Raw genomic sequence first — 21,900 nt, forward strand, 5'->3', positions numbered from 1 at the left:
CTTTAGGAAGATGGGTTCAACTGGCAAAATTGCGCATGCTGACAGACAAAAAAATGAAGCTTTTAGGCCATTAAATCTAAATCAGGCTCCTTAGAACTTGTTCTTCTAAACTAGAATTAGGAAGAACAGCACTGTTTTCTTTGGCCATCTAAAATTGATTTGAAAATAGCAAGTAATTGCTCTCAAGTGAAAAGATTGCACAGTTAAATTTGAAAACATTTTACCTGAGCTGAGTTCTGGTTATCAATAGGCACTTTGCTTGGAAGGTACTAGTGTATATATTCTGGATGCACAAATCTGCTTTTGTCTGAGATACTGGGGTTGTAGTGAAGTTAACAAAAAGGACAGGGCTCATCACACAAAAAGTCTGATCTAACTCCATCTTTGTGAGCACCAATGGTACATGATGCTCATAGATGTGTTTTTAAAGATTTTTTCCTTTTTACACAAATCTTGCAATTTTGCTCAGAAAACTAGCAGTGCCAGTTTTCACTAAAGATTAACTAGCAGTGCTAATTTCTCATTAAAGATTAACAAATGTCACATTTTGCCTATAATTATATTCTCCTTTTTGGGGGGTGAGTGTGGGGGGTCAGTGATTTTGGTCCTCTGTGTTTCAATGCTGGCTTTGTATTGTGAATTTCTAATGTCTATTATATGGTATACTTCTTAGGCATAATTTTACATTATACCATGTTTATGTATAATGGGTCAGGTCTAGCAAGCTTTTTCATTCAACAGCACCTAATTCCCTTCCTTACTACAGCCGCTATCCTACTTGGCTTATGTTTAATTAGGTCTCATGATTCCCAGGACAACGTTTTTGGTGGGCTAAAGAGACCATGTCCTCCTTTTTTCACCAAGAAAAAGCTAGGTGAACTAACCCAGTATATGCATACACACATAATGTACATTCTGTACTAAAATATGGCACATACTATATGCAAATAATGCATAATGATACACAAATAATGTTAATTTATGCACCCAAATTCTGAAAAATATTAACAAGGAAGCAGAAGGTGACATGGATTGTAAGTAGCCATGGAATTGACTTAAACAAGAAATAATTAAAAGTTAAGGTTCTAGAATGGTCTGTAGCAGCAGTCCAGGATATGAATGCTCATTTATTAGTAGTTTTATCCTGGAGTGGGATCTTTCCCTCATGGGAAGCGTTCAAGCAGAGGCTGGACTAGAGGCTGCTCTATCTGGATTTCCTACACTGAGTGGTGAATTGGATTAGGTGTCCTCTTACAACTATAGAAATCAATGTACTGGGTCCAACCAGCTTTTCTGGATGGCAGCAATGATGCAGATACACTTATCAGTTGGAGCTCAGCTGAGCAAAGCAGACCCTTAATTTGCTTCCATGCACCAGTGGATCTTCACAGCAAGGGTCTACCGGGAACTTCCCCTTAAGATAAAGGCCAATCCATCCCTGCTCCATCCCCTATTTCCTGGGGAGAGATGTGATCCTTCATAAAACCCAAATTCCACTGGCAGTAATGGACAAATGGTGTAATGAATAAAGATCTTTGCATCAGGCTATGTACATATGTAGACTCAGTATTATCAATGATTCATTTTTGAGAACATGTATTTTGTAAGAAAACATTGAAACAGAACTATGTAAACCACAGAGATTAAGATATATATACATATACAAGGCATCCTGATAAAGTAAATAAAATTGCTTCTCAGTGAATGAACATAGGTAAGCATGATGCATTATTCTGCAGCTGTGCATTTGTTCTGAGATTATTCTATGTGGTGAATATGGCTAGACTTGTCTTTTTAAAAAGAATCTAATGAATATAGAATAGCCTTATCAAAATTCAATAAATTATAGCACTCTGGAGCTGGTGTGCTTGTCCTGAAAAGGGCTCTGAAGGATGCAGGGACATTCATTATGTCCTATGGAACTGTCATGCTGTTATTATTTACTGTGCTCTACCCAAGCACAATTCTTTTGGTCTTTAACAGGAGAGGGTTGAATCTCTTTGCTGGCAGAAAAAAAAGTAACTTCAGAATGCAGCTCATTTCAAAACACCAGAAGATGGAGGGAGGGAGGAAGAGAGAGAGAGAGAGTCCTAAAGGAGACTGGAAATGTGAGGGATGTTGCTATGGGTGCCCAAGAATGACTGAGAGAAAGATCAACAGCTCAAACTCTAAACACTTCTGCTGGATGTCACGTAAGTCTCATCTACACATATAATTTTATGAGGTGGTAATGAAGTGGCAGGGGTCTGAGGACACTGGACTGAGCCACCTCAGACATTATTCAATATGTCCCTACTTTAATGATCCCCTATGAACTGGAAAGCTAGCATTCCATGGGAAGGGCTGGATTAGGCTCTTTCTCGCTGATGTACTTATATTGAATGAAAAGGAAATGTATGTGTGAAAATGGATTGCAAATCGGATATTACCACCTACAATCTGAAGCATATTTGGGATCCCTCTGCTTCATTCTACTGCACACGTATAATGGGGATGCTCAGACATCCTTATGTTCTGTCCAGGTTCTTTTCTTCTGTTGCAGAGACCTGATTTTTTGATAATCAGTTTGACAGACTGTTGATTCATTGATGGGAGTATGCCAAGTTATTTCATGGTATACTTTACTAACAATTCAAGTGGTTGGCCAACAGACTCACCAGGAGGAGACGGATCGGGAGACAGGCAACTCGCATCAACTCAACTGCGTGAATGGTGTTCACCATGCCCCCGCTCCTTTGGCCGACAAGAGACCTGCCTCATCAATTTCCCACCTGGGAGCTGGCAACCACACAAGGAGTGTGGCCCCTGAAAGGCTGGCAACTAAATCAGCCCCACCAGGCTGCACCGAATCCAATAAGAGACCCACCATGCCATGAATTGCAGGTTCGGCGGACAGAGCCTCTGAGACCCAGGCAGTGCCCTCCCCTTGCCGGAAGCCCTGGTCCATGAATGAAATAGGGGCAGAGACCACCCAACCAAGTGGGTTGGCCCCCAAAGGCCTGGCCCAAGCTACTGGAAGACTGCACCGTGTCCGTGGGTGTACCATAATTGGGCCATGTCACCAACAGAGGCGGGCCCCTAAAGCTTGGGAGCAGATGCGCCATAACCGGTGGCCCTGTGCCCAGGGCTCCTTTTTCTGCTCCCACCCCAGCTAACTCACTCACCACTTGGTATGTATCCAGCTGCTCTGCCGCCAACACTGGAGACATGAAACTGGAGGTGAAATGCACTGCACCCTACAAGGGGAGTGCTGCGGCCTGAGGGGCCCCTCTTCCTGTTCCTGACCCTTCAAATTTGGAGGCCACATCTGTTAAAACAGAGGGAGAGGTCCGGCCCTGGCTGCACCCTCCGCCCTGCACCATGGCACCCAATCCGGTGCCGGAATACCCAAGCAGTCTGCCTGCCCAGCCCACTCCTAAAATCGTCCCTGCTTAACTTGCTAACTATTTGGGTCTTCTTCGCCGCCATCTGCTGACCAAGGTGCTACCAACAGGGTGTATTTTTTTAAAAATATGCTCCCTGCGCAGGAATGCAATGGAAACTGTACCCCGTATTATAGGGACAACAGCTACAACCCCAATTACAGCTAACCCCGTAAATGGCCTAGCTCTCAAAACAGCCACTGACACCAGCTCAGTTTTCTCCAGGCGTCGAAGAAGGCTGGAGCAATTGCGTGCTGCCTAATATATAGGGAGCATGCTCCACCCTTCCAACTCATGCACATCATGCAATCGGGCCAGGTGTGGCTCGTCCACCCAGCCGGCCCAGGACACACATGCTTACTGCTCAGGAGCTCACCCAGTGCCCTTCCCCCTGTCATAATTATGGCCTAGTTGAATCTAGTGCTGTTATTTATTGCTTTATTATATATCTTAAGAATAAAGTCTTTCTCTTAGTTCTTAAATTCACAGTCCATTTGCTTGACTTGTAGGGCATTATTTTTAATTGCTATATTTTTAAAAAATCACATTTTTAATGTTCTGAACACGAAGCAGAAAACTTTTGCTTCAGCTTGAAGTGATCATCATCTATCAAAACAAAACAACGGCCATAAATTTGTTTCTGGCAGGCAGGTAAATTTATTAGATTGGTAAGCTCTGAGGTGCCTCTATTCTTCAGGCTGTGCAATCATTTCCATTATAAATGCGTTGTTTTTCAAGGGTTTACAGCTCAACTGTAAACTTTTGCTCGAGGCTAAATTTTAGTATACATTTTCAGCCTGGCTACAAAGTTTTTATTATTATTTTTTTAAAGCATTGAAGAGTTTTGTTTGTTGTTTTTGCTTTGTTAAGTTAGAAGGTTACAAAGGAAGCAGTTTGCAAATGGAATTAAAGTCTGTGCAATTTGAAAGAATAGCTTCAAAGTGAAACTTATCAAGAGACCTTTCCACAGTAATGCATATAAGCAAATCCTTTGTTTCTGGAAGATGCAAAGAAATGCTGTCTGGTAATAATGTATCTATAGATAAATATTTATTCTACAGACCTTCTTCCACCAGCACTCCTTCAGGACAGGCAGAAAAAATGCTCTTACTTTTCCTATTTTACTTTTCTTCCATGACTGCCCATCCCTCCTTCCCCATTCTGCTGCATTGATCCCTCATTTCTTAGAAGCCTGATCTCTTTCCCTCTAGGAAGAGCTATAGCTCAATGGCAGAGAATCTGCTTTTCATGCATAATATCCCAGGCTCAACTCCCCCAGCACCTCCAGTTAAAAGGATCAGGTACTCAGTGATGTGAAAGTCCATTATCTGAGACTGAGAGAGCTACTGCCAGTCAGAATAGACAATAATTACCTCAGTAGACCAAGGATCTGCTTAAGTATAAGCCAATTTCATGTTTCATGATGTGTAGTACGATAAGCTGTTACAATTCTTATTTAGAAATGGAATCAAAAGAGTCCACTATGGTGGCCGCAGTTTACTTAGAGTGTGTGACATTGGTGCTGCTGGAAAAGTGTCACTTTGTAATGGTATTGCAGGTAAATTCAATGGTATAAATGTTTAAGATCAGGACAGTCTATGTTGCAGCATCCAAATCTTTCACTGATAAATCCCTAAAACACTGCTGCTCCAAAAATGTGGTTTTTGCATCTGCACAGGAAGACACATTCATCATTACTTCCACAGCCAGCTGGTAGATGTGATGATGTATGCTCAGTACAGGGACTGATAGGCAATTTGGAAGACTGAAAATTATACTTTCTATAAACTTAACCAGGAAGTCATACTGAGGATGATTAGCAGGGATAACTTTCAGGTAACAAAGTCCTTAGCCTGTCCCTTTTTCAAAGAACTATTAAAAACCTAGAATTTGCAAACACATAGCCTGTAACAGCCTCCTGACATTACAGGCTGTTACCAACTGTGTGTTACAGGTCATTTCTAAAGTAAGGGCTTATGTTTGCTGTAGGGTTGCCAACTTCCAGATTAGACCTGCACTTCTCCCAGAATTACACCTAATTTCCATACTACTGGTATCAGTTTTCATAGAGATGTTAACTTCAGATGGTGGACTCCATGGGATCACATCTTTGTTGAGCACCCTTATTTCCATCCTCTATCCTCCCCAGACTCCAGCTCCAAATCTTAAGAACATTACCAACCTGGAATTGGCAACCACTGTTTTCTGGCCCCTAAAAGGTGGGAAATGTATGGTTGGGTCATAGCTTGGTTTTCACTGATATATTGCTGATGCTACATGTACATCTAAAATAAGCATAATTGTGTTTGATTTATTTTATTTATTTACAAAATTTATATCTCACATTTCTGTCCTCATAAGGCAGAAATTAAGGATATAAAATATATGTTCAGAGAGTGCAGGAAATGATCAGCAACAAGATATGTAAAAGTGAAAGTGGATGGAAAACTACCTGTTTTTAGGTTTGATTTTGAAACTTCATTGGTGTCTCAGAGGGAAGTGCCACTTTCCTATGTTTGCCCAGAAATGTATTTTTCTAATGGTAAAAAAGGGAGGAGTCTATGCTGAAAATCATGAAAACTTCATGAATGAATGGTAATTGGTAAAGAGGCTGAAGAAGCCAGAAGGGATGGAGACAAAAGGTTTGCTGGATCCAACAATATGTTTGCAGAAGTCCTTGAATATGCATCTCTTGCCCCAGAAGAGATAGCAAAGATATTGCCATTATCAGAAAATTTATAAAGAGATGGATAGAAAATGAAATGATGGGCCCTCTGAGGAAGCAAACTGTAGAGGAGAGACAACTGGTTCATTTGACAATCTATGTACTGAGTTTCAGCTAACTAATGACAAAGGATGATATAATCACTGAGTTACAATAGTATGCCTGATTTAACTGTGAATCCTGGGAATGATCCAAGTCTTGCTTCTAATTGAGGGAAGAAGACAAGTCATGTCACTGTCTATTTGTCCTTAGGCAGACAGCAATCTTTGTTAGTAACTAAACTTTGGTGCCTTATGTCATGTCTATGGAATCCTGGAACCAGAATAAATTTTACTTACCACTTGGTACTGTCCTGTTGAACACTTATAAATGTCTATTGAATGTATTTGAGTGTTTGATAGGCATTCTTACAAAAATGTGTACAGTTTTAATTGAATACAATGTTTTGTTGAAGGCTTTCATGGCCGGATTCAACTGGTTCTGGTGGGTTTTCTGGGCTGTGTGGCTGTGGTCTGGTGGATTTTGTTCCTAACGTTTCGCCTGCATCTGTGGCTGGCATCTTCAGAGGTGTATCACAGAGAAAAGTCTGTTTCACACTGTGTCTAAGTGAGAAGGGAAAGTTTAGTGTGGTATATTGTCAATGTCTCCAGCTGCCCAGAGGTGGTGAAGCATCACCTTTGCTGCGCTGTCTCCAGCTGCTGCGGAGCTCCCTTGCATCTGGATTGGGCTGCCCAATGTGCTTTCATTCTTGTACCTGTTCTCTGAATAAATTGAGGTTGTATCATCCCATTTGGTCTTGCTCTTGAAGACCAGTGAGGAAAGGCTCATGTAAAATAAAGATAAATTGAACAAATTTGTGAGGGCTTGTGTGTAAATTCATCCTTACCAATAAGTTTATTGCCATCAAGTTGTGTGGTAAAACACTGGCATTTCTATGGGAATGCTGTTAGTTTTAATCAATCTTCCTGCCGGATTCCATGATTGGAGGAAATTCACGTTGACATTGGAAAGGTGATTTACTGCAACGCTATTATGGCTAAGAAGATGCATAACAGAAACTTATGTTTAGTTCTGGCACAAAAAAAAACAGAGAAGAAATGTCGGGCTATCAGAAATTAGCAGCTCTGCATAAACAGGATTAAAAAAAACCCTATACTGATTGAAGTGAAAATAATGTCAGGAAACCTTTACATCAGCACCACATTTAAGAGACTAGTACTAACTGTAATGCTCTCATAGCTCATGTGATTCTTCTGTGTACTCAGGGTTCCTGTTTCAGACAGGATGAAATATCATAAAGGAAAAAGTAAAACCTTCATGGCAAATGGAACATCTCTTCTACCTCAGATTTCACTCAGTAGAAGCAATTCCTTAAATAATGATCTTAATCACATGACAATGATGTACTGTATCATGTTCACTTGTTTACTTATCTGTAGGAAAAACTGATGGATCAGATAGATGAGCTTGCTTATTATGTTCAGCTTCTTGTCTGGTTGAGTCAGTAAAAGTTTTATCAGATTTAATGTGGGATGTGTTTATCAGGTGGCATGCGTATTTAATGCACTGTGCAGTAGATAACAGAGGGGGTGATGCTAGCATAAGGATCTGTCAGCATCTCTATTCCAGGACCCGGTTGTCAGGAGTTTGTCACTCAGATGCAGCTCCCTGGTTGTCAACTTCACCTGGAGTTTCTTGAAAACACGAAATGGCTTTTATGTATGTTGGGTTGTTTGGAAAGTAGACGGATTAAGCATAGTGGCTAAGAGCAGGTGTACTCTGGCATAGTGGCTAAGCAGCACTGGCATAGTGGCTAAGAGCAGGTGTACTCTAATCGGAGGAACCGGGTTTGATTCCCCACTCTGCTGCTTGAGCTGTGGAGGCTTATCTGGGGAATTCAGATTAGCCTGTGCACTCCAAAGGATGCCAGCTGGGTGACCTTGGGCTAGTCACAGATCTTCTGAGCACTCTCAGCCCCCCCCCCACCTCACAGGGTGTTTGTCGTGGAGGGGGGAGGGAAAGGAGATAGTCAGCCCCTTTGAGTCTCCTACAGGAGAGAAAGGGGGAGTATAAATCCAAACTCCTCCTCCTCCTCCTCCTCCTGTTCTTCTTCTTCTGCTTCTTCTTCTTCTTCTTCTTCTTCTTCTTCTTCTTCTTCTTCTTCTTCTTCTTCTTCTTCTTCTTCTTCTTCTTCTTCTTCTTCTTCTTCTTCTTCTTCTTCTTCTTCTTCTTCTTCACCACCTCTTAGTGCTTCCATATAAAAATCAACTTTAATTCTTCTGACTTGGCTCTAAATCTGAGGAAGAAGTCTGCATCTCAGTAAATTGATTCTGATATGTTACAGATGAGTTGTCTGGATAACAATTATCACCTCTCTTTGATTATGCGATCCTCTGAGGGCAGAATTTTTTTCATTCAAAGCGTGATAACGTTGCCACAAAATTATTTTCCTGTGTTGCTTTCTTTCCCTCTCTTACCCCTGTGTTGGAATGTCATCAAATCCATTGCTCCTGCTCCTCTCATACTTGAGTGCTTGTTGCTGACAGAGGAATAGGGAAGCAGGCAAAATAAAGAGAAAATGGTCTTATTTGTTATGGGGCAGAGGAGCAGGAGTCAATATGAGTGTATCCTTTTTAGAAGCAACTTCGTGTTACATGGAATGTGTACTCCACTGATATGTACAGAGTGTTTATGCAGCGATTTTGAACTAAACCTGGAGTGCATGCAGTAAGCATACATATATAATCTCCAGAAGGCTTTGTGAAATACTCTTAGGCTCTGTATTCTGATTTCCTCAAATTTACATGCAAATTAAGTGAGCTGTAGTTCAGGGCTGCAGATTATGATGCCACTAAATACAAGAAACATATTAAAATGACTAAATTGCCATTTGGGAGGACAATGCTATGGAATGTTTTAAAGTTGATATGTTGTAAATACCTTAATCCAGAATATCTTAATCTGACCCTGGCTATCATTGAGTTTTTCTCCCTATACCTCAAAGCCATTTAAGGGCAAGTTCAAGCTTTGGAAACTGCACGACAGTACCATTTTCTAGAACGTGGAAAAACAAAAGTACATTTGAAATGTTTTTTTTATTATGTCCTGCTTTCTACACATCCTATTTAACATAGAAGTATTGGCTCAAGAATTGTGAGAACCAGATTGTCATTTGTGCAATTACAAGACCTTAGAATTATTTTTAATTCACATTTTTAAAATCCAATATACTGTGTTAGAGCTGACAGAGTTTAGTTGCTCATTGTAATATCTATGGAATGTGTCTTTGTGTTGGCACGTCTGATGTGATAATTACTGAGGCTAACCTAATTAGATGGTTCTATAGCTTAAAGTGTCATTTTTTACCTAAGTGTTTTCAGTACTACCAATTCATGTTTCTTTAGCATTTGGCAAAGATATACTAATTGTCAAGGTAAGGATTGGAGACCATAATCAAATTTTATCCAGAAATGTAAACTAAAATCAGATTCTTGGGAACTGACCATTTTTGGAATTTTTTTTATTTCAACACTACCCTCAAATATTCAATATAGCCTTTTGGAATTATGCATGTTCCTGGCATATTCACTCATGTTACATAGTATGTTAATATATATCTCCAGGTCATTGGCCAGCTACTATGTGAAACAGTATGTTGGTCTCATTTTGAAGGCTGCATTTTTGTTCTTTTTGTGCTAAAATGCCACAAAATGGATAAAACAGCAAAAACATCTGGCATTTATTGCAAAGCAGAACTTTGGAAACTATGTCCCAGAAAAACTGAAAATACTCCTATTTGGTTCAATGTGATAAGCAGAATATCCTTGAGAGCTGCATGGGCAGAGATGCTGAATTTAAGAATGACATTTAATTGTATTGATCATACTCAATGGCATAGGTCAATTTCATCATCTGCCAGAGGATTCAAAATGACAAATTATTTACTTCAATTCCCATACCAAGGACCAGCATGAAAATATATCAAGGTAGCTCCTCAGTGTTGTCTAGTATGTTATCCAGTTCATGTCCTTTTCCAGAGCACAAGTCCACTCACGTATACCTTCTCTAGCCTGCTTTTTTTCCTCAATGAACGGAGAAGTATTCAAACATATTTTACTCCTCTCACAATTTCAGAAATGACATATGGACCAACAATTGGGTCTGTACCCGTAATAGCATGAAGGAAAGCAAGATAATTAAATTTAGGCCAACTGGATTATGTTGTAAAATATCCTCTTGATTCCAAAACTGTTTACCATAAACATTAGACCATTTTCAACAAACCTCCCTCTGACCCCTTATTTTTTCCAAATAGTCAACATTCATCGGGTTACCAATTTCCAGCTGGAGCACTAATGGAAATGGGCATGCTGATAGCAGCAGCTAGGTTCTAACAGAAGTCTCAACATGCTAGCCATCACAGAGTCTCTTTGCCACTTCCTGTGTGCCCAGAGAAGTTTGGGAAAAACAGATACAATTTGGATCATGCCATTTCACAGGAGTTCAACCCTTGGACCTTCTGCTCAGATGGACTTTCAAAATTTAGTATTGGAATTTCCCTTTGTTCAGAAGCTACCCTATAACTGTACTTCAACTGACAGGCACAGTTGCTTGCTCCAGCTTGTGAAATTCCTTGAGATTTTGGAGGTGGAGTCTGGGGAGGGGAGTGTTTGGGGAGGGGAGGAAACAACAGGGTGTAATACTGTATCCACCTTACCAAGTAGCCATTTTCACCAGAGGAACTCATGTGGCCTTCTGTAGGCTTGGGCATTTCTAATGTGACCCCCATGTGCCAGAAGGTTGGGGACCCACGATTTTAGACTAGGCAGGAGCTCACATAATTTACAGTGCAATCCTAAACAGATCTTCTCAGAATCCTACTGTCTAATCCAGGGGTCTGCAAACTGAGGCTTCGGAGCCACATGCGGCTCTTTCGTCCTTGCACTGCGGTCTATGTGGCTTGGGTCCTCTCAGCCTCCTTCGGAGAGTCGCCCTAAGTGTTAATGGGAAAGAGCCCGAGACAGCTATCCCAAGCCACTTCCACCTTCCCTGTCCCAGCTGCCTGGTTGGCTGATGCCAGTGATGCCAGTGTGGGGTGGGGGCGGAGCACCACTGGTGGATCCTCTTGAACAGGTGAGCGGCGAAGGGCGGGAAACGAGAGAGAGTTGCAGGAGTGCAGATTTTCAGCGCAATCCTAACCTCAGTCCACCCCCTTGAATGGGGAGCCAGGGGTTGACCCTGCTTTGTGGGGCCTCATTTCCCCCTCCTCTGGGTCCTTCTTGGGGGGCGGGATCACATGGGAGCCCCAGCAGCAGCACCTTGGGTTGCAAACCCCCCCCCCCAGCAGCCCCACTGAGCTCCAGGTCCTTTCCTGGCAGATGGCAGCCTGGCTGAGTCCAGGTGAGAAAGACAATGTCAGGTTTTAAATGAGTTATTACCTGCAGCTTGTCGGGGCTGTTTGATGGGGAGGCGGGGGTGGGTGGGAATTGTTTGCTTCTGCATTGCCACGGAGAGCAGGAGCGCATGGGGAAAGCCTTGCACTTGGATCTTGGAAGGTTTACTTCAGAGTAAACCAGTGGAGGGTAAGCTTGTAGATCGTGGAAGGGAGGAAGGCCGGGATCATCGTCAGCCATGGTTGTCGCAGGTTGCCAACTCCTGGTGGGCAAATCCCAGGACATTTGAGGGTAGATTCTCAGAAGCTGTGGCTTTTGGGACCAGGGTGGGGGCCATGCTCAGTGAGGAATATGGCTGTCAAGTCCACCCTACATGGCAGACATTTTCTCAGAGGGGGAGAATTTCAGCCCCCCCTGGAAGTTGACAACCCCATTAAAGGCACCAATTTTGATCCACCATCCAAGTGGAATTTGAGGGGGTTCTTTTGGGGGTGGGTATAATCAGTGTCTTTCAACACAAGAAAAGAGAAAGGGGTTCTATTGCTGGTCATTTGAATCATGTACAAAACAAGAGACTCCCCCCCCCTCGCTTTTTGCTTTGATGCGTAAAAAAGGGCTCCAAAGAAGGGAACCTCCCTGCATGAGAATAAAGACAGTGTTATCTTCATTTTAGAAGTCAAAAAGTATTTGCGGCTCCAAGTGTTTTCTTTTCCATGGAAAATGGTTCCAAATGACTCTTTGGGTGTTAAAGGTTGCCGACCCCTGGTTTAATCAATGGGTCTTACTCCCAGGAGATGCTTTTAGGATTATACTATAAACTAGCAGCAAAGCTGATTGTGGGGGACATGCAATGGGCCCTAGCAAAGGGTGGGGGATGAAGTATTTCCCCCTGCAACCTGAGGGCTTTACCAGGGTGGTAGTGGCTCCCACCCTTTCCCAGCATGATACTTCTGACCTATCTGGTCCTGAGCCTGTGGCTTGAGGGTGGGAGAGATTGGAAAGGTGTGGCTCAGGGTTTGTGGAAAGGCAAGAAATGGGGAGGGTGGAAAGGAATGGCTTGAGGTGGTACAAGATGGGAAAGGTGAGTCTTGGTGTGGGGGGAGGGTGGAAAGGTGAGGCTTGGTGTGAGGTAGGGTTGGAAGGAAATTATTGTGGTGGGGTGAGAGTTGAAAAGATGGCCTGCTGGAGGGGGAGGCAGAAGTACCTTGCTGGGCCAACAGAGGAATGGGCACCAAGAAACCCCTGCTCCAGCAGCCAGGATGACTTGCTGGGGGTGGGGGAGAGGCAGGAGGCCTTTGGCATTTTTGTGCATGGAGAGGAGGAGGGTGGATGGAAGAATGGGGAAGTGGGCCAGAGACCCAGCAGGAGGACAACCTCGTGCCGCTGCCGGGCCCTTTTGAATGCGACCACGCTCCCTCAGCCAATGGATGTGCAGAAGAGTTCCTGCATGCCCACTGACTGAGGGTTCATCATTGTGACAATAGGCAATCATATAGGGTAAGATGTCCCTCCATAACCAAAATAATTACTTTTATATCGGGATTTAATATGTTAGGGACAATGAAGGTAGAACCCTTCACTGTGAGATCTAATTTCCTTTGCAGGGAGAATTTTTATATGAATCTGCATTCAGTCCAATGAGACTCTAGCTGCAGTCTCACATGGTGCAGCTCAGATGCAGATTTACTATATGAGGGAGGCAGATCTCTAGATTTTTTTCCTGTAGAAAGTGCTTTTTGTTTGCTCAGAATTTTCTAGGCCTTGTTTGAGAAAAAGTTCTGTTTTCCACAGTTAATTTCCATGTTATTTCATAAAAAGTTATAAATATTTATGGTGTGAGAAACACATTTTTTTTAAAAAAAAATATTCTCAGCAAGCATTCACAAATGGTATCCATATGGTATTTTCAATATTTTATGGTAATATTGGACTTAGTGTGATAATATCAGCAGGATCACTGAGGGTGGTAGGATGGAAATCAAAAATTGCTGTCAATATTCAGGCTACATTCCTGCTGTATGCCCCCTTTTCTTCCTCAATAACTCATGCCAAATGTCAGTGCTGTTCTTATCCTGCTGAGGTGGAAAACACTTTCCTAAACAAATTGTAATGCAGAAGTTGTTCAGTGGCAAAACAGAAAATGGCCACCACTGTAAGTTTTTAAATAAAAGAGATAGAAGTTTATGTTCATGAGTAATTGTGTTTAGTGGAAAGTGCATAGTCATGGAATGTAAAGGAAATGGGAGAATAAGTCAGACAATTAATGAAAAAAAGTAACTGAGGGTGATTCTGCATTGGCCAAGTCAGATGGGTTGAGACCCTTTTTAAAAGCATTTGCGTGGGGTGCTAGTAGTCAGAAACCAGGTTAACTGAAAATTACTAATTTAGCAACTTTTTTCATCAACCCAGGTTGCAAATGCTTCCTGCTTGCCTGTGTGAATTACGGCAAGCAGGAAGCATTCAGTCCCCACCCCCTTCCTTCCACCATTATGGTGGATCCCCCAGGCAGCAGCCATTAGAGGCAATACTATAATAGGCAGCTGTCATGCTGTGCAGGTAGGTGGGGGCATTCTCAGGTGGGGGGATTCTCAGGAGGGTGGATTCTCAGGGGGTTATCTCAGCTGTGCAGCTCACATGGAAAAACAGCTGCCTTCTGTGTCCAGGATCCCAGCCGCCATGCAAACTGTGGCAGAGGCAGCAGAAACGGGTTCCATGAACCTGTTGCTGCCTGAGTGGAATCAGCCTAACATAGCGATTTTCATTTAATCAGGGTTCTGGCAATTAAAAGAGGTTAGCAGCATTTTGGAGGGAGTTCTGTGGGAACTCCCCCCCCAAACACTTTTTAAAAAGGGCCTTAACCTGTTTTACTTAGCTCATGAAGAATCACCCTTAGTGAACTTCATGGTTGATTGGGGATTTGAATCTGGGTCTTTTCAATGTTTATTCAGACCTAGAAACTACTACTGTACATTGGGTCTCTAACGACACCAACTCTCTCTCGTAATGTGAAAGTGTGTCTCCTTGCTCGACTCACATTTTTATTAGAAAGCATGATGACATTTCATATGCACCTGACTTGTCTTGTAGCAGTCTGATGCTAAAGAGATAGTGTAGTTGTTGTAGCTGTGATATCAATACTGTTTTCTTGCTGAGTTAGCAGGTTAGCCAAGAGTTCACACACTTTCATATTTCAATGAACTTGTTGGCTTAAAGTTGCTTTTATCTTGGACAATTAATTGAAACAGATACAGAAAAATTGGATGAACTGCTTTTTAACAGAGGTTAAGAGTTGAAACTGGCCTTCTTGCTATACCATATGCACATGCTGATTATTTGCACTTATATTGATTATATTGATTATTTGAACATATTGATTATCTCATATTAGTATGAACCAATCAGTTATCCAGACATGAATAAATGACTATAATAGATCAGATTTAGAGAATGATAAGATTGATATTTTTCTATAAATGTGCACTGTTATGACAAGCAAATTAGATTTCTTTAGCTGGAAGTCTGAGAAGATTAGGTGAGATTTCTTGGTGGATAACTAGCTTTTTTGATAATCCCTAAGAGCAATGAGACAGAAGCTGAAATCTGATTTGCTTTTAAAACTATTACTTGCTTTAATATGATTCAGTAATGCTAGAAACTTTCATAATTTTAGCATTTATCTTCATAGTAATTGAAGGGCTAACTTTTTATGCTGATACTTTTTCTGTCTTGCTCATTAAAAAAGAATATTCTCTTATTTTGATAGAAAATAAAAGTTTCTACACGTGTTCTTTCTGGTTTACTGGTTAATAGTTCAGAGATCTGAACTCTACCTTTTTACTCTTTTGTATTATCAAAATTAAAGGTTGTTAATTACCTTTAATAGATACATTGTATTTATTTATTTGATTTTTATACCGCTCTCTCTGTTATCACAGTCCCAGAGCAGTTTCCTGCATGGATTCACAATAAATATATAAAATATAATACAAATATAAATACAATACAAATACAATATAGTCAGTAATGGTGCCTAAAAACAACCCCAACAGGAAATGGGCTAGTCAGAGATAATTTGGTCTTCAGATCTATCAAAAAGAAAGAGAAGGGACAATTGAAGTGAGGCCAGCTAAGATGGATAAATGCTGCCACTATCCTCAACCTGCATATCATGCTTTCCACAAGAAATATATACATACTGGGAAAGTCTAGGATGTGTAATTGTCTTGAGAATTTGAAAGTGCCCCAGCAATCAGCCAACTTTGCTAAAGTTTGGATGACTGGGAATTCGTTCTGTGAGCATCAGGTTCAACTCCAACTGGGTGCCCATAGCATTTGCCCCTCCCAAGCAAACTTTAGCAAAGTTGGCTGGTTCCTTTCAGGAGACTCACACCAGCAGCTCTGCAGGAAATTAGATTCCCCAACCCAGAACAAATCCTGTCAGAGCCCTCCCCAAATCTCCAGCACAGAGCCAGCTGGGCATAACAGCAAGCCCCATTGGAGTCTATGGTGGGAACAGTTTATTTATTTATTTATTTATTATTTTTTATTGCATTTTTATACCGCCCTCCCCCGGAGGGCGGTACAGTTAATTAATTTTTCCCACCATAGACCTTGCTGAACAGCCTGGCACATTCTATGTTCTGCAGTGGCTCCATTGTACCCAATGGGGAATTTCTGTGCAGGCTGCACATTTTTTAAGATAGAGGCACCAGACTTTCAAGGTGGCTCCAGGAGGCCCTGGTAATAGCATCCAGTCTTGGTGAACTTTGCTTCTGGGGGTGGTGGGAGGGGTAGGCTGAGAAAGTTCTGAGAGAACTTTCATGTGTCGGAGCAGGGAAACAAATTAAGCCTTTTGGTGCCCCATAAAATTGAACCCCCAGAAGCAAAGTTCACCAAGCCTGCATGCTATTACCAGGAGGGCCTCTTGGAGCCACCTTGAAAGTCTGGTGCCTCTATCTTAAAAAATGTGCAGCCTGCTTACACACTCAGAAATTCCCCATTGGATACAATGGTGTCAAGGCACTGCAGAGCAGAGAATCTGGGCAAATTTCCTGGGGTGCCTGTCAGGGGCGTATTTGTAAAGCTAGTGGCACCAAAATTTCAGGGTCTTATCCAGAGACTATCCTGATGATACCACCTGAGTTTGGTGAAGTGTGGTTTCAGGGGGCCAATGTTATGGACCCTCAAATGGGTAGCCCCATCTCCTGTTAGCTCCCATTGGAAACAATGGGGGATGGGGCACCCACTTTGGGGGTCCATAACTTTGGAGCCCCTGAACCAAACTTCACCAAACCTGTGTGACATAATTAGGAGAGCCTTTGGAAGATACTCTGCAATTTTTGTGCTGCTAGCTGTAAAAACTGCATCCCCTGCAGGCCAAAATGCAAAAAACCCACCGAAAATATACCCCAAAAAGCTGGAATGCCTTGCTTTTGGATTCGTTCATATTTGGGTAGCACATATTTGGCCAATTTTGGCCCGATTGTGCCTGAATGGGCCCTGATTTGGACCAAATCTGGGATTTGGTGCACCTGAATCTCCAAGCCTAATGAGAAGGTTCAGATATCCTATTTAGATGAACCAAGTTGTCCATGTAGTCAATCACTCTGATTCACACAGTGGCCAGCCAATTCCCATGGAAGGCCAACAAAAAGGGTATAAAGTTCAAGATCTGATTTTCACTTCTAAGTCTGAGGTTTTTTTGCTATTGGATACTGAGGGACCTCTCCTTCCAGAATTTGTCTAAGACCCCCATTAAGCCATCTATACTCGCCAATTTCACTATGCTCGTGGAAGGAAGTGTTATGCTCTTTAATTGTGCATCCATTTTGCTATTTAAATTAAACCCTTCCTTTTTTTGCATGTGTAAAGGCAGGTCCACGTTTACATACATATAGTGGGATTCAGCTGGCTTTTTCACTTAATCGGCATACCAGAAATACTCGTGTATAAGCCAACCCATGTATAAGCCGAGGCACTTAATTTTACCACCAAAACCTGGGAAAACTTATTGACTTGCGCATAAGCCGAGGGTGGGAAGCTGGGGTTTGAGGAAGCCCAGCCAGCCGGCAGGCAGAGGGAGCTCCTTATTTGGGCAGTGACATCAGGGGGAGTCACTGCCCAAATAAGGAGCTCCCTCTGCCTCCCCGCTGGGTTTGAGGAAGCTCAGCCAGCTGGGGTGCCTTGGGGTTCCCCCTTCACCCTCCAAGGAGGGCAGCAACAAGTGGCTTGTGCAGCTGCAGGGAGATCATCCCAGGCCATGCCCCCAGCCTCAGCAGCGACCTGAAGAGCCCGCTGGCTGTGGGGGTTTCCCCTCCGGGGAGGGCAGCAACAAGCGCTTGTGATTGCTGGTATGCGGTGACTTGTGTATAAGCTGAGGGGGCATTTTTCAGCCTTAAAACAGGGCTGAAAAACTTGGCTTATACACGAGTATATATGGTAATCCTAAGCAGAACTAAATTTGAGCCCAGTAGCATCTTGGAAATCACAACTTTTCCAGGTATAAGCTTTCATGCATCAAAGCTCACTCCACCAGATACAAATAAGAATTAAGAATCATCGCTGTTATAACCAAGTCAGGAGGACCATCACCAGGAAGGGCCATTTAGAGACATAATGCAGATGAACAATGCAAAATGTAACAAGCTTAATTGCAAGGAGAAACTATCCTAGGCAGAGTTATTCTCTCCACCCCACTGACTACAGGACTTAAAGAGTTATAATTTTGTTCAAGATGGTACTTAATATCACCTATTTTTCCTCCTTTCTATAACCACCATGCATTTACCCATGCAGATTCCATGACCCTCAGCATAACTGTTTTGATGATAAACAGGGACTCTATCTTCCTTTTTTCACCAGCAGAAAAACTAGTTGAATCCAACCTGTAAACAGCTGCTGTTTTATCTATTTTGGCCTCTGATTAACATTAGTACCCACCAGTTAATCAGATTAACACTTCACTTATCAATTGATTAAGGTAAAATCCAAATATTTAGTAATTGTCAGGGGATTTCAGTAAAAACCAAGGAAAGCTATAGTGTACAGTGTACTAGTTGTGGCATCATTTTTTTCTTTCATAAGATGGAAGATTAATTTGCGAGTTACAATTCAGGCTTTCTGAAATAAAATTTCTTCATTCCATTTTTGTTTGCAGAATTTTTGTTTCTTCTTGTCAAGCCATGTCAGCAGCCAATCTGGACCTGTTGACACAACAATATATATTTCATTTAGTCTATTCAACATGGCTGAGCAGAATGAAATAATGCTGAGCTTCATAAAAGAAAAGGGGCAAGTGCTGTTTGTGAAGATCACGATGCCAAAAGAATAATGAATTATTCCATCAGAATATCATTTGTTTGCAAGATACCCATTGAAAGTTCATATTTTTTCCTGGAGGCTGAAAATGAAAAGTAATGCATTTCCTGACATTTTGCAGTAGAGTCGCAGACTGTTTTGCTCCAGCTAAATGGAAATATCACAGAAGGCATGAATTCACACTGCACAGAGTATTTCATTTACACCAAACCCAAATATTTTTATTATGAGTAGTTGTTTATACCAGAGATGACACTAGTCCAAAAGTAACAGGATGATACAGGCAGTGGCATTAATCACTAACTCTCATCTCAGAGGCAACATAAATGTAGTTCCTATCTGTGCAAAAAGATTCATGAAAACTTATTCCCTGTTTTCTTTTTCAGTCCAATGGTATCCTCCAGAAGTGGCTGGTGAGATTGGGCAAAAAAGCAGTAAATAGATGAGAGGCAACCCAGAGGGAGGGCAGCAGTTACTACCAAGAGATGGGGGTATCTTATGCAGCATTGAGAAAGCAGTTTGCTGTTTGTTGGCCATTAGCACTCAATGTAAGACAATGATGTCATTCATACCTGCAAGAGTATGGATACCAGAGTATTGCTGACCACCAATCAACACTTTGGTGTTGTTCTATCTAGCCTTTCCTCTGCTTCAATTGATAGATACCTAAAAGTGAGGAGCACTGTTTCCGTGTTATATTCCCTGAGTATAACACGGAATTGTTCAGTGTGTGAAATAAGAGGTGCTGCTTGGGTCCAGCCAAGGTCATGGAACATGCAACAGACTAGCAGATGGCTAAGGCAGATGGTGAGCATTTGTGCTCAGGAGTATAAGCAGGTGGAGTTTGTAGACATAAGTCAGGCAGTCCAGACCTGAGGACAGATGACATTTGAAGGCATAGGTCAGGCAGTGCAAGGGTCAGGCATGAAACAGAGGCAGTGACTAGCAAGGAGTTCAGGCACACAGTGATTCCAAAGAAATCAAATTTGTTGCACCCAGACAGAGAGAACCCAAGTCAAGGCTGATATCAGATGCCCTTGCCAAAGAAATCAGAATGCTGCAGAGACTTCATTCTGCACTCAGTCCTCCTCTAATGCCAATGTTTACATTTCAGAGAACGTTCTGCCATATCAAGTTGCAATGTAGGGGCTTCTCTTTTTGCTAATTAGCTCTTGTCTCCATTTCTGCTACTCTGTTCTAAGGAGTAATTGACTCTTGCTGACCCTTCTTCCTTTATTTCTGCTTGCACTGGGGGCTCATCTGACTATGACTTGTTAACTATGGCAGAATCCCCATGGGAAAAAAAATCCCAGGATTATCACCTGAAAAGGTGATAGGTGGTGTTTTTTGAGGATCCCAGCCGGAAGCCAGTTTTGTGAGGAGACCAATTGGATTATTTTTCCCACCCTGCTTGCTTGCTTGCTCATTCAAGCTGCCACTCACAACACAACAGCCAATCACAGCTCAGTGGACTGGGCTTGCCCAGAGTCATGCTTGATTCCAAGGAAGCTGGGATGCTGCTTTCTCCCCACCCCACCCCCACACGACTTCATAGCAACAACCACGCAAGGGAAAAAAGAGTGCTCCTCAAGCAGAGGAGGTGGAGGTTCAAGACTATGTGGCTGCAAAGCTGTGCAGCTGTAACAGTTTTTTTAAAAAAAGATTGCTTCCTCAAGAAGAGTGGAGGGGATGCTCATTCATGCCCCTCTCCCAAACAGCCAATCTGGAATGAGGAAGAAAAGAGCTGCAGAGCAGTTGATCCCGGCATAACTTGACCCTTCCACAAACGCAGGCTGCAGTGGGGAAGGAGAGACTAAGGTAAAAAGGAGTGGGATTTTATGGAACCAGGGCAAAACAGGTATACTATCAATGTGGGGATTTGCCCTATGACTTGTCAACTGTTTCCAGAGCCCTCAGTGTTTGATTAATTTCTTCTGCTTCTTTCTCTTCTTCCATGGGCCCCTTGTACTCAGATGGCTGATTCATTACACAAAAGGTTGGACTGTGTGGACCCTTGATCTACTCAATCAGGATTGCCCTAGGATCATATGTTGAAGAGTCAAAAGTGGTGCTAAATTTTTAGATGTAATATAATTGTTTTTACAATCTGCTTCTAGCTTGAGAACTATTAGGAGGCTTATTTGCTTGAGCTTTTATGCTTCTAGATTTCATTGGATATTTTAATGATTCTTAATTTCAGTTAAACAGTATTTAGTGCAATTTAGTGATTTTACTTCTATTTAGTAGCAATTCTAGTGATGTTAATATTTTTGTGATTTTATCTTTTATGTTATGAGTCACCTTGAGCAGGTCAGCCGGATATAAACATTTTCAATTCTTTCTTTATTTAAAACATTTATATGTTGCTGACCTGCTCAGAAGTCCTTTAGTTCCTGCCAAACATCATGCACATTCAGTACAATCCTATGAAGATTTACCTTAGTCTGAGATATATGGGTTTAATGTTCTAACGCTATTGGCATGACTCTGCATTGGATTGGACTGTATGTCTTTGATTCAGGAGAGAAGCATTGGCCTTTAATTCCCTACTAGTTATTCCATAAACAAAACCCATAAATGTTTCAGGGCACTATTCAATAAGATGAAGGAGATAGAGAAACTGCAGACAACCAAAATGATTCATCTAGGGAGTTATTTGGTAAAAGGCTGAATTATAAGCATTTCGAGAGGAGCTGACATTGTTTATATCAAAGAAAATGTAGAGCAAATAAATTACTGCTGCTAGACTTCACTGCACCTTCTTGAATGAGGATGTTGTTTTATAAGTCAATAAGGAAGTACCATCTGCTCAGCTTGAACATCAAGTCTTACATTTTAGTCTACAGGTAACTGAATTTCTGTCAAAATATTTTGTTGTGCTTTTTTGAATTTTGCCTCATGCTTTTTAAACCAACAAAAGAGATCTTGGTGGCATTTAACATTTAATTTCACCCCCCCCCCCCGCCCCCCAGCCAAGTAATCAGTAAATTATTTTTCTCACAATACTTTACATGATATTTTTCTCTTAACACAGCTAATTAGA

Source organism: Sphaerodactylus townsendi, linkage group LG06 (genome assembly GCF_021028975.2).
Source record: "Sphaerodactylus townsendi isolate TG3544 linkage group LG06, MPM_Stown_v2.3, whole genome shotgun sequence".
In the NCBI taxonomy this organism is placed as follows: Eukaryota; Metazoa; Chordata; class Lepidosauria; order Squamata; family Sphaerodactylidae; genus Sphaerodactylus; species Sphaerodactylus townsendi.